The following is a 12,501-nucleotide window of genomic DNA, read 5'->3' as shown; positions in this document are numbered from 1 at the left end:
ATCTCAAAGTTGCAAGGGCTTTCATTTGCGGAACCATGTTCTGAAGCATCAGACCGGTGGAGCATTAAACTATCCTCTTTCAGCAGAGTCTACCTCACCAAATGGTTGTTTTGTGGGAAAATAAGAGGAGAGAGCACTATGCACATCATCTTGAGCCTTCTGGCTAAAAGGCAGAATATAAATCTAATCAATAAGGTGAGGCTCATCATGCGACGTGCTGGGCTTGAGGAATCCAAGGCTGGGGTTAAAATCGCTGGAAGAAACATTAACGATCTCAGATGTGCAGATGATACCACCTTGATGGCTGAAAGCGAAGAGGAACTGAACGAGCCTTATGATGAAGGTGAAAGAAGAAAGTGCAAAAGCTGGCTTGCAGCTAAACCTCAAAAAAAGCAAGATTATGGCAACCAGCTTGATTGATAACTGGCAAGTAGAGGGAGAAAACGTAGAGGCAGTGAAAGACTTTGTATTTCTAGGTGCAAAGATTACTGAAGATGCTGACAGCAGCCAGGAAATCAGAAGATGTTTAATCCTTGGGAGAAGAGCAATGACAAACCTTGATAAAATAGTTAAGAGCAGAGACATCACACTGACAAAAAAGGTCCGCATAGTTAAAGTAATGGTATTCCCAGTAGTAACATACAGCTGTGAGAGCTGGACCATAAGGAAGGCTGAGAGAAGGAAGATCGATGCTTTGGAACTGTGGTGTTGGAGGAAAATTCTGAGAGTGCCTTGGACTGCAAGAAGATCAAACCAGTCCATCCTCCAGGAAATAAAGCCAGACTGCTCACTTGAGGGAATGATATTAAAGGCAAAACTGAAGTACTTTGGCCACATAATGAGAAGACAGGATACCCTGGAGAAGATGCTGATGCTAGGGAAAGTGGAAGGCAAAAGGAAGAGGGGCTGACCAAGGGCAAGGTGGATGGATGATATTCTAGAGGTGACGGACTCATCCTTGGGGGAGCTGGGGGTGTTGACGACCAACAGGAAGCTCTGGCGTGGGATGGTCCATGAAGTCACAGAGTCGGAAGCGACTGAACGAATAAACAACAACAGGTGAGGCTTGCTGGTTTTAAAGAATAACCCAGAAAGTTAGGATCACATTGTTAATAGGCGAAAGCATAAAGAAAAACTAGATGCCACAAGTGAAATTTATTCTAAGCCCAGCACGTGTCAGAACAATCTTTCCTTAGAGGCCTTACAAAATATCAATATATAAAGAAATGGTTTGAATAAGTCAGTGACTGCAAAATAAAAGAACTCAACTAAAATGGATATATAATATAAGACATAATCATATCTTTTTTCCTTAGATGAATAGCCAGTTATCAAAATTCAACCCACATAGAAAGGAAACTGTTTTGGTTTTAACAGCTGGAATTTTTATTTTCAAAAAAGGGTGGGGGGGAACAATTTACAAACATTGGCTTGGTTTCCTTCCACCAAGCTTTGGGAGAGCATGTAATGCAATCTAGCAACCTTCCAGATAACTCTGATTAGCCTGACTATGGTTCCCTGTAATCCCTCTGAGAGAAAAACCAATAAAGTCCAGAGGAGAAAAGAAATGCATAAGCTTGACTTCTGGTGACTACATGGACATGTCATTTTCTTGGCATTTCCCTCTTCTGGGTTATTTTTTTGATTTCCTAAACTAGCCTACAGTCTCGGGATTTACTAGCGGTCTCTATCCAAATACTAACTAGGTCTAATACTGCTTGGCTTTTTTTTTTTTTTTTTTAAGATCCAAGGTTAGCTAGCTGCTGCCACCAGGTTAGGGGTTACAGGAATGAAATCACCCATTTCTAAACAGCTGTATAACAAGGCTTTAAAGAACACGCCCTCCCCTCATCAAGTAAAAATGTTCTCCAGGACATATGACTCTTAGCTGGCTATAGGAAATGTTTGGACACCGGTACATCTGCCAAGGGAGGTATTACAAAGTACTGACTGAAGAGTGTCTAAATTTCTGTACCTGCCATATTCAACTTTTTTTAAAAAAAGTTTTGCAGCTTCATACGACTGCAAGAAATACTGAATATGCATTCAAATTTGCAGGAAGTTGTTGTGTTTAAGTCTATATCACACAGAAGTTGTGTCAGCATTTGTTCACATAGGAATTCGCTAAAACATTCATCTGACTGGAATCAGACATTCTTTTACATATAACTGTACATGTCATGAGTAAGGATGGTGAGCAGGGGGCTCCCATCCAGACTGTTAAGCGCATGCGTAGCACTGAGGAATTGGGCAGCCATTCAAAGAGACACAGATCGGGACCGCCTTAACCTTTGGGGTTTATATGTCTGGGTTTTTCCCACGCTTCTTCAGTTTGTTAGGATTCCTGTTATGTACAAGCAATAAAACATTAGAGACCAGTTCCTTGCCTCAGCGTGGTTCCTGGCTGTTAGGACAGTACATCCCTTATCTATGGTGCATAAATGCATAGAAAGATTACCTGGCATACCCAATGACACACATGTACCAATGTACCAAAATCCATTTAAATGTGCTATACCCAAAGTGATTCAAAATTCATGGTACTTGACTGAGTTGGCTCTTTTTCACTCACACAGGAAGACAGAAGTTAGGTTTAAGATGTTTATTTGCAGAATACCTTTTCATCCCCTTCTATGGTCTTAAGAGGATGCAACTTACATAGATAGATAGATAGATATATCTTCAGTAAAGCGGAGTTCAATTTAGACTTTTCATTTGTTGTCCCAAACTTTGCAAACTAATCCTATGTTTATTTAGAAGACACCTTCTCTCCCTCAAATCCTTTTGAACTTATGCCATGATTGCTACAGAATGACTTTTTAAAGTAGAAAGGGATATATGGGCAGCAAAGAAATGTAATGTTGGTCAAAGCCTTGTTTCTGAATTAAAAAGTAGGTGGAGAATGTCTGTATATGAGGCTGTTTCTGAGGAACTAGTTCAAATAAAAAGAAAAATTACATGTATATTGTAGAAAGCTAATATAATGGGCAGGAATCTCTTGACTTTTCCATTTTAAACCAAATCCTTCAGAGGCAATCCACCATATCATCCCATCCTCCTTTCTGATTTGTCTCTCAGTCATGGAAATGAAAATTCAATTCTCTAGCCCAGGCATTCTGAAAGAAAATGAAACACCCTAACAGCTCAACCAAACTTTAACACAAAATGAAGATCCAGTAAGAATCAACAGCCTGTGAATCCAGCAAGCAAATATAATTCATGAGATGTTTTAGCTTCAACCATTACAATTTATTGGAACTAAGCAGCAGTTCTTACTGCTGAACCAAGAATAAGCAAATTGGGGAGGACTACAGAATTTCTCTCCCAATGACCTTCCCTTGTACAAATTCTCTTTTAATCTATCATGTTACACTGGCTCAAGTGTTAAAAACAAATAAAACTAACTGGGTTTCCTATTACCAGTGTGTTCATTAACACAAATCCTAGTTTAAAAAGTTTAGTCCAACCTACAGTTAAACCTAATGATTCAGTTCATCTAATATGCTACCCCAAAATCAAACAAAACACATTAAATCTTAGTGTGTTGTGTGAACCCATTGTGGTTTGTGAAACTTAGTATATTCCTTACCATTGGGTGAACCTAGCCAACTGTGACTCATTTAACAAAACATAAGCAAACCACAGCTTAGTGCAATATGCAAACGAAGAGAATCAGTTCTTCGTGGCAGAAACTTGAAGTAGTTTGTGTTGTATGTGATAAATGTGGTTGTTTCCATAGCAGTCTCCTGGCCACTGCACAAACAAGCTTCCTATTTGCTTATGAATATAAGTCTACTTATGTTCAATGCACACTGGGGCAGCACTACAATGCATTCAAACCCAGTTATTTGGCCAGTGTATCTCCTTGCCTACGCTACCATCCTGCTGTATGAAAATTTTTACAAGGAATGATTTAATGTTTCTCTGTAAAATCCTAAGATCTAGAACTAGACACTAACTTAGTACATCATAACAATTCCATCTAGTTAGAGGTCAGCTTCCTCTAGCCATGCCCATGTAGGAAAATGCCTGGAGCAGAGATGAAAAGCAAAAGGGCAGGGGGTGGGGAGAAGCATGAATAAAACTTGTTGGCCGGTTCCATGATCACAAGACTAAGACGAAAGCAATGCTGCTTCCAACCCACAAAACACAAAAAGCTATGAGGAAAGAAAATGACAGCTTTATTATTATTAGCTTACCCAACAGCAGGAGTGTTGTGCAATGCACAACACATTCAATCTTTCTGCATTTGATTATTATATAGATGACTAATTGAGATTCTGAGAAATCCACGGCCATCTAGCAAGCCAAGGGTAACTGCTCAACGCCACATGAAGTTCTCAGCTTCCTGGATCAACTTGATTCTATCCCAAGGCAGAATATACAGACTAATGAAGAAGAACTAATTTTCAATATTCAGTAAAGACCTAAAATTTTGTGTTGAACAAAAATTGATCACTATGCACTAAGAAGGGCTAAAAATGTTCAGAACAAAACAATTACCAAAGCAGTACTTCTCCAGAAGGATATATCTGGCAGCATATCCCATACTCCATTATCCTGGGTCCAGAAAAAGTGCCTAATGCATCTCACTGTCTAAAACCAAGTGGAAGAATCTACTGACAATTTCTCTTTATTCTATAGCTGGACTGTGGGTGCCATTCTGAACCTTTTTAAATAAGAGCTGGATATTAAAGCAGCAATGCAGTTCAAGATCAGTAAAGTGACATACGCTATAGCAAAATGTCCTAACTGCATATAAAAATTGATGATGAGCTCTGAGCTGGCAGTGATAGATCAGGAAAGAGATCCTGGGGTTATGGTGGATAATTTAATTAATGCATCAACCCAGTCTGCACCAACTCTGAAAAATAGAAATTCTGCCATGGGGATGATTAGGAAAGTGGGGGAAAGTCAGTTATCAAAATATATCTGCAGTGCAATCACAGTTGGAGAACTGTTTATAAAGTTCTGGTGGAGAGGCAACCAAAATGAAAAAGCAGCTGCAGCAAGTGTCCTATGAATAAAATTACACAGTTAAGGCTTTATAGATAAGAAAAAGGCGTGAGAAAGGACATGGTAAAAACATATACAGGTAAGTAATGCAGTGTTCAGATATCTTTCTTGTGCGCGCACACACACACACACAGAACCTTTCCCCAGGAGTCATCATGTGAATGGCCCTTCCGCATGAGGATTCTGCACCAGTCTGAAAGAGCTCTGGAGCTTTGTGTTCCCCGCAGTAACAATGATCTCAGTTGAATTATTTCTGGCTCAGATACAGCATAACTCAGCCCAACTCACCTCACAGGGTTGTTGTTGTGGGGAAAATAGGAGGAGGAAGGAGTATTAGGTATGTTTACTGCCTTATTTATAAAATTAATAAAGGTGGGATAGAAAATCAATCAATCAATAAACGAGACTGCTGCAAAGCTAGGGAGGATTTTTATGGGGGGGGGGAGGGTGTTGTTAAAACTCTGTGGCTCTGATTCCCCACTGAAGGGAACTTTTGCTCCATGCTTCCTCCCAGCTCCTAAGCTTCAGGTTGTCTCAGGGAAAGGCAGCGGGATGGCTTTGCACTTCTTCCTCCTTAGCCCAAATAAAAGGGACAGGGATGAAAGTGATAATTATTTTGTCAGTTTCCTCTGTGGGGGGAGGGCTGCATGCAGGCAGTGGATGTCTTTTGCCTGCAAGTGTGGTAATGGAACTTTTGTTGCTGCAGCACTTGCAGCAACTCAGGGCAAGGCAGTGGTTCTTGCTTCCAGGACTTAGTACTTCTAGTAAAGCAGAAGTAAATGCATCAGGGATGCATTTCAAGCTACTGAGCATCTAGGAAATGAAAATGGTCACAAGTGTGGAAGTGCCGATAGACAGCTGGTGACAGATTAAGGACAAAAGAAATTCACAAACATCCACAAAGAATGAGGCTATCAGTGACTATTAATTATGACTACAGATTGCCTCCGAATAGATGCTATGGTACATGAATGGGAGAGTGATAACTGTATTACTGTATTCATGTCCTGCTTGTGGATTCCTAAAGGTGTCTGGCTCATTAGTGCAGCAACAGAATGGTGAATTATGTAGATCTTTGCTTTGATAAAGCACAGCTCTTTTCTCTTAATGTAACACTCTTTTGAAAAAACAAACAAACATTTATTTATTAAATTTTGCCACCGCCCATCTCCCCCCAAAGGGGGGACTCTGGCCAGTTTACAACCAGGATAAAACATTAAAAATACCTTTGTGTGTCCTACCATCAGTTTGGATGGGACCATCAATCAATCAATCTTTTTCTCTGCTCAGACGCAATATAAGTGCCACTTATCATGGAGGCCAGTCCAGAATCCTTAAAGTGGACGTGAAAGCAGAATATGGTTGATTTTAATATTTTTGGAAGGGGGGAATTTATATGGAAAGAGATTCGCTTGAGATAATGACTTCTCACTCGATCCTCCTATGGACATAATGCCACCTAACTCCATACTCATTTGCAGACCTGCAGTCCATTGTTGACACTGACTTAGAAATGGCCCAAGATGATAAGTGAGATTTGATCAAAACTCCCATAGAATGATCTTCAAAGCAATCATCTAGATGTAAACCTCCTCATTTTTCTTTATGAAAATGAGCTCTCTCAAAATACCTAACTAAATCCTATCCAAAACTAGGGCAATGAGTTGGAGAGGAAATAATCAAGATGGAACATGTGACGTATTTTTCTAGTCCATCTCACTGATAGCAGAGGAAGGGCAGCCGGGGCATACAGGGAAACCTAATTTACTTGGTCTGCTTCGCCAAGTTCTTTTGTGGAGAATTATTTTCTCTTTGAACTAGTAGTAAAAAAAAAAAAGAGAGATGTTGTTTTACTTTGTACTGGATAATTCTATGCTTCTAACATAGCAAGCATCACCACATTTGCAGTAAAAAAAAATGACACCAGAAAACCAACAATGCCAGAAGTTAAGTGGAATGTTGTATATAACAGCAACTGCCCACTTGTTCTCCTCACCCACCACATTCCTTCTTCCCCTCAACTCTGCAACTGCTTCCAGTGACCCTCTGCCTTTTCTTCCTGCTCTGGGGATATCCCAGGAATATGTCCAGAAATGAAAGCAGATACAGGATATTAACACAGGCTTTATACAGACATTCAGCTTATTCATGTGAGAATTAAAAGTAGGAAGGAGGGAAGGGGTATAGCACAACCCTGCCCTTCTGAGACTCCATTCCACTCAGCCACCAACATCTGCATGTTGAGAGGGAAGGTCAGAAGAGGGATTCTGCTTATAAGTGACATCTGAAGACCAGAGACTCAGGGGCTTGTGACACTAAAAGTGACATTTCCATGGACAACTCTGCCATCTCCACATTTTTAGCCTTTGCCTCAACAGGCTGGATGCTCTGAATTGCTCAACCACCATTTTAAAAACATAAACACATTAAATTAAAATAGCAAAAATGTTGCAAGCTTGCTTTATCTCATGAGATCTCTACATTCCTGCATGAGACCTCACGGGCAACACCACAGACGTCTTGATACATTTGATAGATGTGCAAGATTTGGACAACTAAAAATGAATATATTTCTTCTTTTTTTTCTTTGCAGAGCTTGAATAGTTAGCCAATCCCTAGTTTAGACCCAGGTCACCTTTCATCCCTTCCAATTCAATACTCAATGGATTAAAAAGAATGGTGCAGTTTAGCATCAGCTGCAATAACCCCTCCAAAAAATGCACGTTATATCTCTTCATAAAAAGCATCTGGAGGGCTTTCTCATTAAGGAAGACTGAAGTTTCTTTCAAACCTTCATACTAGGAGAGAGCATGACAAACCAACTTACATAAAAAATAACTTCCAAAACCTCAGTTTGATTTGATTCTTTAGAAACACAGTGCATGAATAGGATATTATGACCTCTGAGTGGAGGAAAGAACTCAGATCCTCTTTAGCCCATAACCACACCACTCCTCAAATAATATCTACATATGATGCAAGGTCTTTGAGGAACAGGTCTATCAAATAAATATACAGTCTATATGTTATGGTGGTATTTTGAATATTTTCCGGCAAGCTTACATTAGCATTATAAAGCAGGTCAAAGCTACTACAGGTATCCTCATTTAACGATCACTCGTTAAGTGACTGTTCAAAGTTACAATGGCACCGAAAGAGGAAACCTGTGACCGATCCTCGTAGTGAGGCTGTCACAGCATCCCCATGGTCACGTGATCATGATTTGGAGTTTGGCAACCATCTCGCAATTACGATAGTCACAGCATCCTGCGGTCAAATGATCACCATTTGCAACCTCCACCATTGGCTTCTGACAAGCAAAGTCAATGGGGATGTCATGAGTACTGATGGTGAGCAGGAGGGGGCCCCTATCCAGGGGGGAAAACGCATGCATAGTACTGAGGAATTAAGCAGCCATTCAAAGAGACACAGATCAGACCTACCTTGACTTTGGGGTTTATCTGTCTGGGTTTTTCCCACGCTTCTTCAGTTTGTTAGAATTTTCTGTCTAATGTAGCAGTAATAAAACACTAGAGACCTATTCCTTGTCTCAGCGTGGTTCCTGACTGTTAGGACAGGGGAAGCCAGCAGGAGGTCAGCGATCATGTGACATTGCGCTTAATGACCACGCAGGATTCACTTAACAATGGCATCTGAAACTGCCACAACTGCCATCATAAGTTGGTGTGGTCATGTGACATCGCACTGTATGATCACGTCGCTTAGCAGTGGAGTTGCTGGTCCCAATTACCACTGTTAAGTGAAGAGTACCTGTATATTCATATTGCAAGTACAAAAAAAGAAACACTGCAGCACATGAGCAGCAACCGGTTTCAAGGCCACGGGGTGAATTCAGAGCCAAGAGAAGATTCAAGCAAAGGACTTCATGGCCTTCAACTATCACACCACTCTCATTAGTTGAAGGTGGCAACAAAAGACAGACAGCCTTATCTGCTTTTACTTGTTTATTTTAGGCTTCTTTTATTTCTCTCTTCAAAAACCTTCCTGGATTGTTTTGCAATGTACATGAGAACCCAACCAAGGGCCTCAGTATCTTGAGTCAGTCTAAGGCAGCATCTTTCATTTCTATTACAAGCTGCAGGGAGTCTTTGCAATATTATTACAATTACACAGGATTAACATCTAGAAGCCAGGGTAACCATATGAATGGTCTGAAATAGAAAATCAGAAGAAGCAACTACAGAATTATGAACATTCAAACATGCTGCAAATTCTGTATCTGTCTTTATCTGATTCTGCTTCCCAAAAGCAACTGTTAATTTAGGGATAATGTACTTTTTAATCAAGCCCTATAAATGCTATGTTCCCTTTAGAAACAGATATATAAACCCTCACCCCACTTGAAGAGGCTCACAAATACAGATAGTAAGAGGTCTTTGTATTCATGTGACTTCTGCATTTATTATGCTAAAGTTCACAATACTACATGGAGCACCAGAAGGATAAGACAGGATTTCATCCTAAGCACTATTCGGATGAAAACCACATTTTAAAATACTTCTTCATACATATTAGAACGCTGATTTAAAATCAAACCACCTCTACGGCACATCAGATTCAAATAATAAGAGGCAGGAACCTTTAGTTGCTAAATCAAAAAAGCAATTAACTTCCATTCACCTGAGACAAATGGAATATAATTTGCAGTTGGTATTTGTTGTTGGTCAACATTTGAATTAATCTTTTTCCAAAATTGGGGAAAGAAAAAGGACTTTTGAACAATCTGGTCAAATCATCTTGAGTGTTTTGCCTGCCATACAAACTTCTGTGCTGTTTTCTCCCCTTTTCCTTTCTTAAAAAAAAAATCAACATACGATGCTTGTATTATTTGCAATTAATTCTGACTACATAGTATATATTTGCACAACATCCAAAAAAAAAAACACCAACAACAACCCCAAATCTATTAAAAGTAGTAATAGCAAATACCAGACAGTTTAAAAAATGACTGGGACAAATGTGAAGTAGTAAAGGCATGGCTGTTTGCTACAAAAATCACAATTACACACCAGCTGTCTAAATAAAATAAACAGATTGTGATACTCTGACCTACTTGCCACTGGGAAGCAAGGCACATCAAACACCCAAGTCTCACTCCCACATTACTGCTGATATGTAACACAAGCGTAACACTGGATCCTCCAATGTGTTCTTCCACTTTCAACGCTAATGTAACCGCATGGAGCAACATGTATTCAGGAATGACTTCCACAATTATATTTAAGATCCAGGCCCAGGCTCTGCTCGGTTCTACTCTGGGGAAATACTGAATTGTCATTTCACTAGCCACACCCTCATTTCTACAACTCTTGCTTTGTAGAATGTTTAAAACATGTTTTCTTATTTTATGGAGTACTGACATCCAAATTAAGCTCTGTAATGTGCTCTACATGGGGCATCCTTCGAAGACTGAGCACTGGCAAGGGCAAGCTGATCAAAATATGTGACTGCTATATTACACCAACATTTGCAAGCCCAATTCAAAGTGCTGATTCTTAACACTAAAGCTTTAAATTATTGGGACCAGGTTGTTTCACTTGTATCAATCTACCTGTTCTCTTGCCCTCATCTGAGGACATTTCTAGATTGCCTTACTCCCTGGATTCACCAGGGGATGAATGCCTTACTCCCTGGATTCACCAGGGGATGAATGCCTTACTCCCTGGATTCACCAGGGGATGAATGCCTTACTCCCTGGATACCCCATCACTGTCAGCTTTGAATAAAACCCTAAAGAGCAAATCCACTTATTCTTTAGAGTTTTCCCCAGAATATCCTAAAGAAGGTCTTATCTATGTGATATTTAAAAGTCAACACCAGCTTGATGGCACAGAATCAGTGTCTCTCAGGGTTCTAGTTGGAACTAGGATTTTTATTATTGAGGCAGTTTTAACTTTTCTAGTATTTAATATTTTTAATGCTAGTTTATATTTTATTTTTATGTACCACATGTTGGGGAAAAAATGCCTTTAAAGGCAAATTAGAAAGTTTTAAAATAAATGTTGTTACACACTTTTAATATGGTAATCTGCTTCTTGCTTTCAGAACTTAAAGATGGATTATAAAATGGTGTTAGTGAAAAAAATTCAGTATTTTAGAGAACATGGAATTCCACAGTAGCTAAAGAAGCGTTCAATCCAAACAGTCCTAATGGCGTTTACTGCATAACTTAAGTTAGAGGCATTTAAACAGAACTATAAATAAACTTTAAACAGCCTCATGTGGCGCAGAGTAGTAGGAGGCAGTACTGCAACCTAAACTCTCCCCACAACCCGAGTTTGATCCCAGCAGAAGCTGGATTCTCGGGTAGCCAGCTCAGGTCGACTCAGCCTTCCATCCTTCCAAGGTCAGTAAAATGAGTACCCAGCTTGCTGGGGAAGGTGACAGCTGTGGAAGGCAATGGCAAAGCACCCCGATATCGTCTGCCAAGAAAACATCGTGAAAGCAGCATCCCCCCAGAGGGTCAGACATGACTCGGTGCTTGCACAGGGGACCTTTCACCTTTCACCATAAATGCTGAATCATTTCACTGTTTCTACAGAACTGACTGGTAGGACACATTTATTAAAAAACTATGGAATTTCAGTTAGTGCAACTGGAATATGGCTTTGTGAGAAATTCCAGTTTATAACTGAAAGCTTTTGTGAGCTCTACACAAGAATTGCACTCAATTTCACAGCTCAGCTGGGCATCAACAGATATAACACACAAGCAAACTAATATGATTACCAATTAAAAGAATCTTGAATATTAATCAATATTCTAAAGTTCTGTACGTATATAAACATGGACACAATCAAAGTACATATGTTCTTCAAGAGGGATTTTCCCCCCTGCTTCTGAAAGCGCTCTCTACCAACCATAAATTGACCAGAGCTCTCTTAAGGCATATCCGGTGCTGGCAAGACTGCATTATATTAAAGACAAACTAGGAGTTCAGACAATCATACATCTAGGATTTTTCAATTTCTTGGATGATAAATGCCCACACAGTGTATATCTGCTCGTGCCAGCCCAGATAAATATATCTGCAGTACAACTTAAGGAGGCCAACAATTGGACCAAGTAAAAAATCAAAATGTTCTTCCCTCTAAACTGTGTGGAGCAAATTCCCCGTGAACTTCCCCATTATAAGTTTCAATAAAAGGAACTACTCATCTCATGCACAATGTCTATTCTCTTCAATTGGTTTTCTCTCCCACCGCTACTGTCCTTCTTTATGGCACTCAAAATTGGCCACTTCAAAAATCCATTATTTTCCTTTAGGTCATGACAGAATTGCTTTTAAATACATTTAATATAGAGCAATATAACATCATACATAATCAAGTCAAATGTCTAAATGAATTCACGAAGGATGGGGGCTACAAATAGAAGACAAATCTAAAGTCAGTCAATTATGTTGCTATGATTAAAGTTAATTTGTTTTTAATGAGAAAAGTGTACAGATAGTCCTTGCTTAAC

General features: G+C 39.6%; 1 protein-coding gene across 2 annotated transcripts in view; it reads right to left on the bottom strand.

The window, feature by feature from the left end:
- The window catches only part of MAP4K5 (mitogen-activated protein kinase kinase kinase kinase 5), a 95,176-nt gene that overhangs the window by 77,536 nt on the left and 5,139 nt on the right, over positions 1-12,501 (bottom strand). The window lies entirely within an intron of this gene.

The sequence above is a fragment of the Candoia aspera genome, chromosome 1 (assembly GCF_035149785.1).
Source record: "Candoia aspera isolate rCanAsp1 chromosome 1, rCanAsp1.hap2, whole genome shotgun sequence".
Classification (NCBI taxonomy): domain Eukaryota; kingdom Metazoa; phylum Chordata; class Lepidosauria; order Squamata; family Boidae; genus Candoia; species Candoia aspera.
Note: the sequence above shows the minus strand (reverse complement) of the source record. Positions and strands in the feature narration are given on the sequence as shown.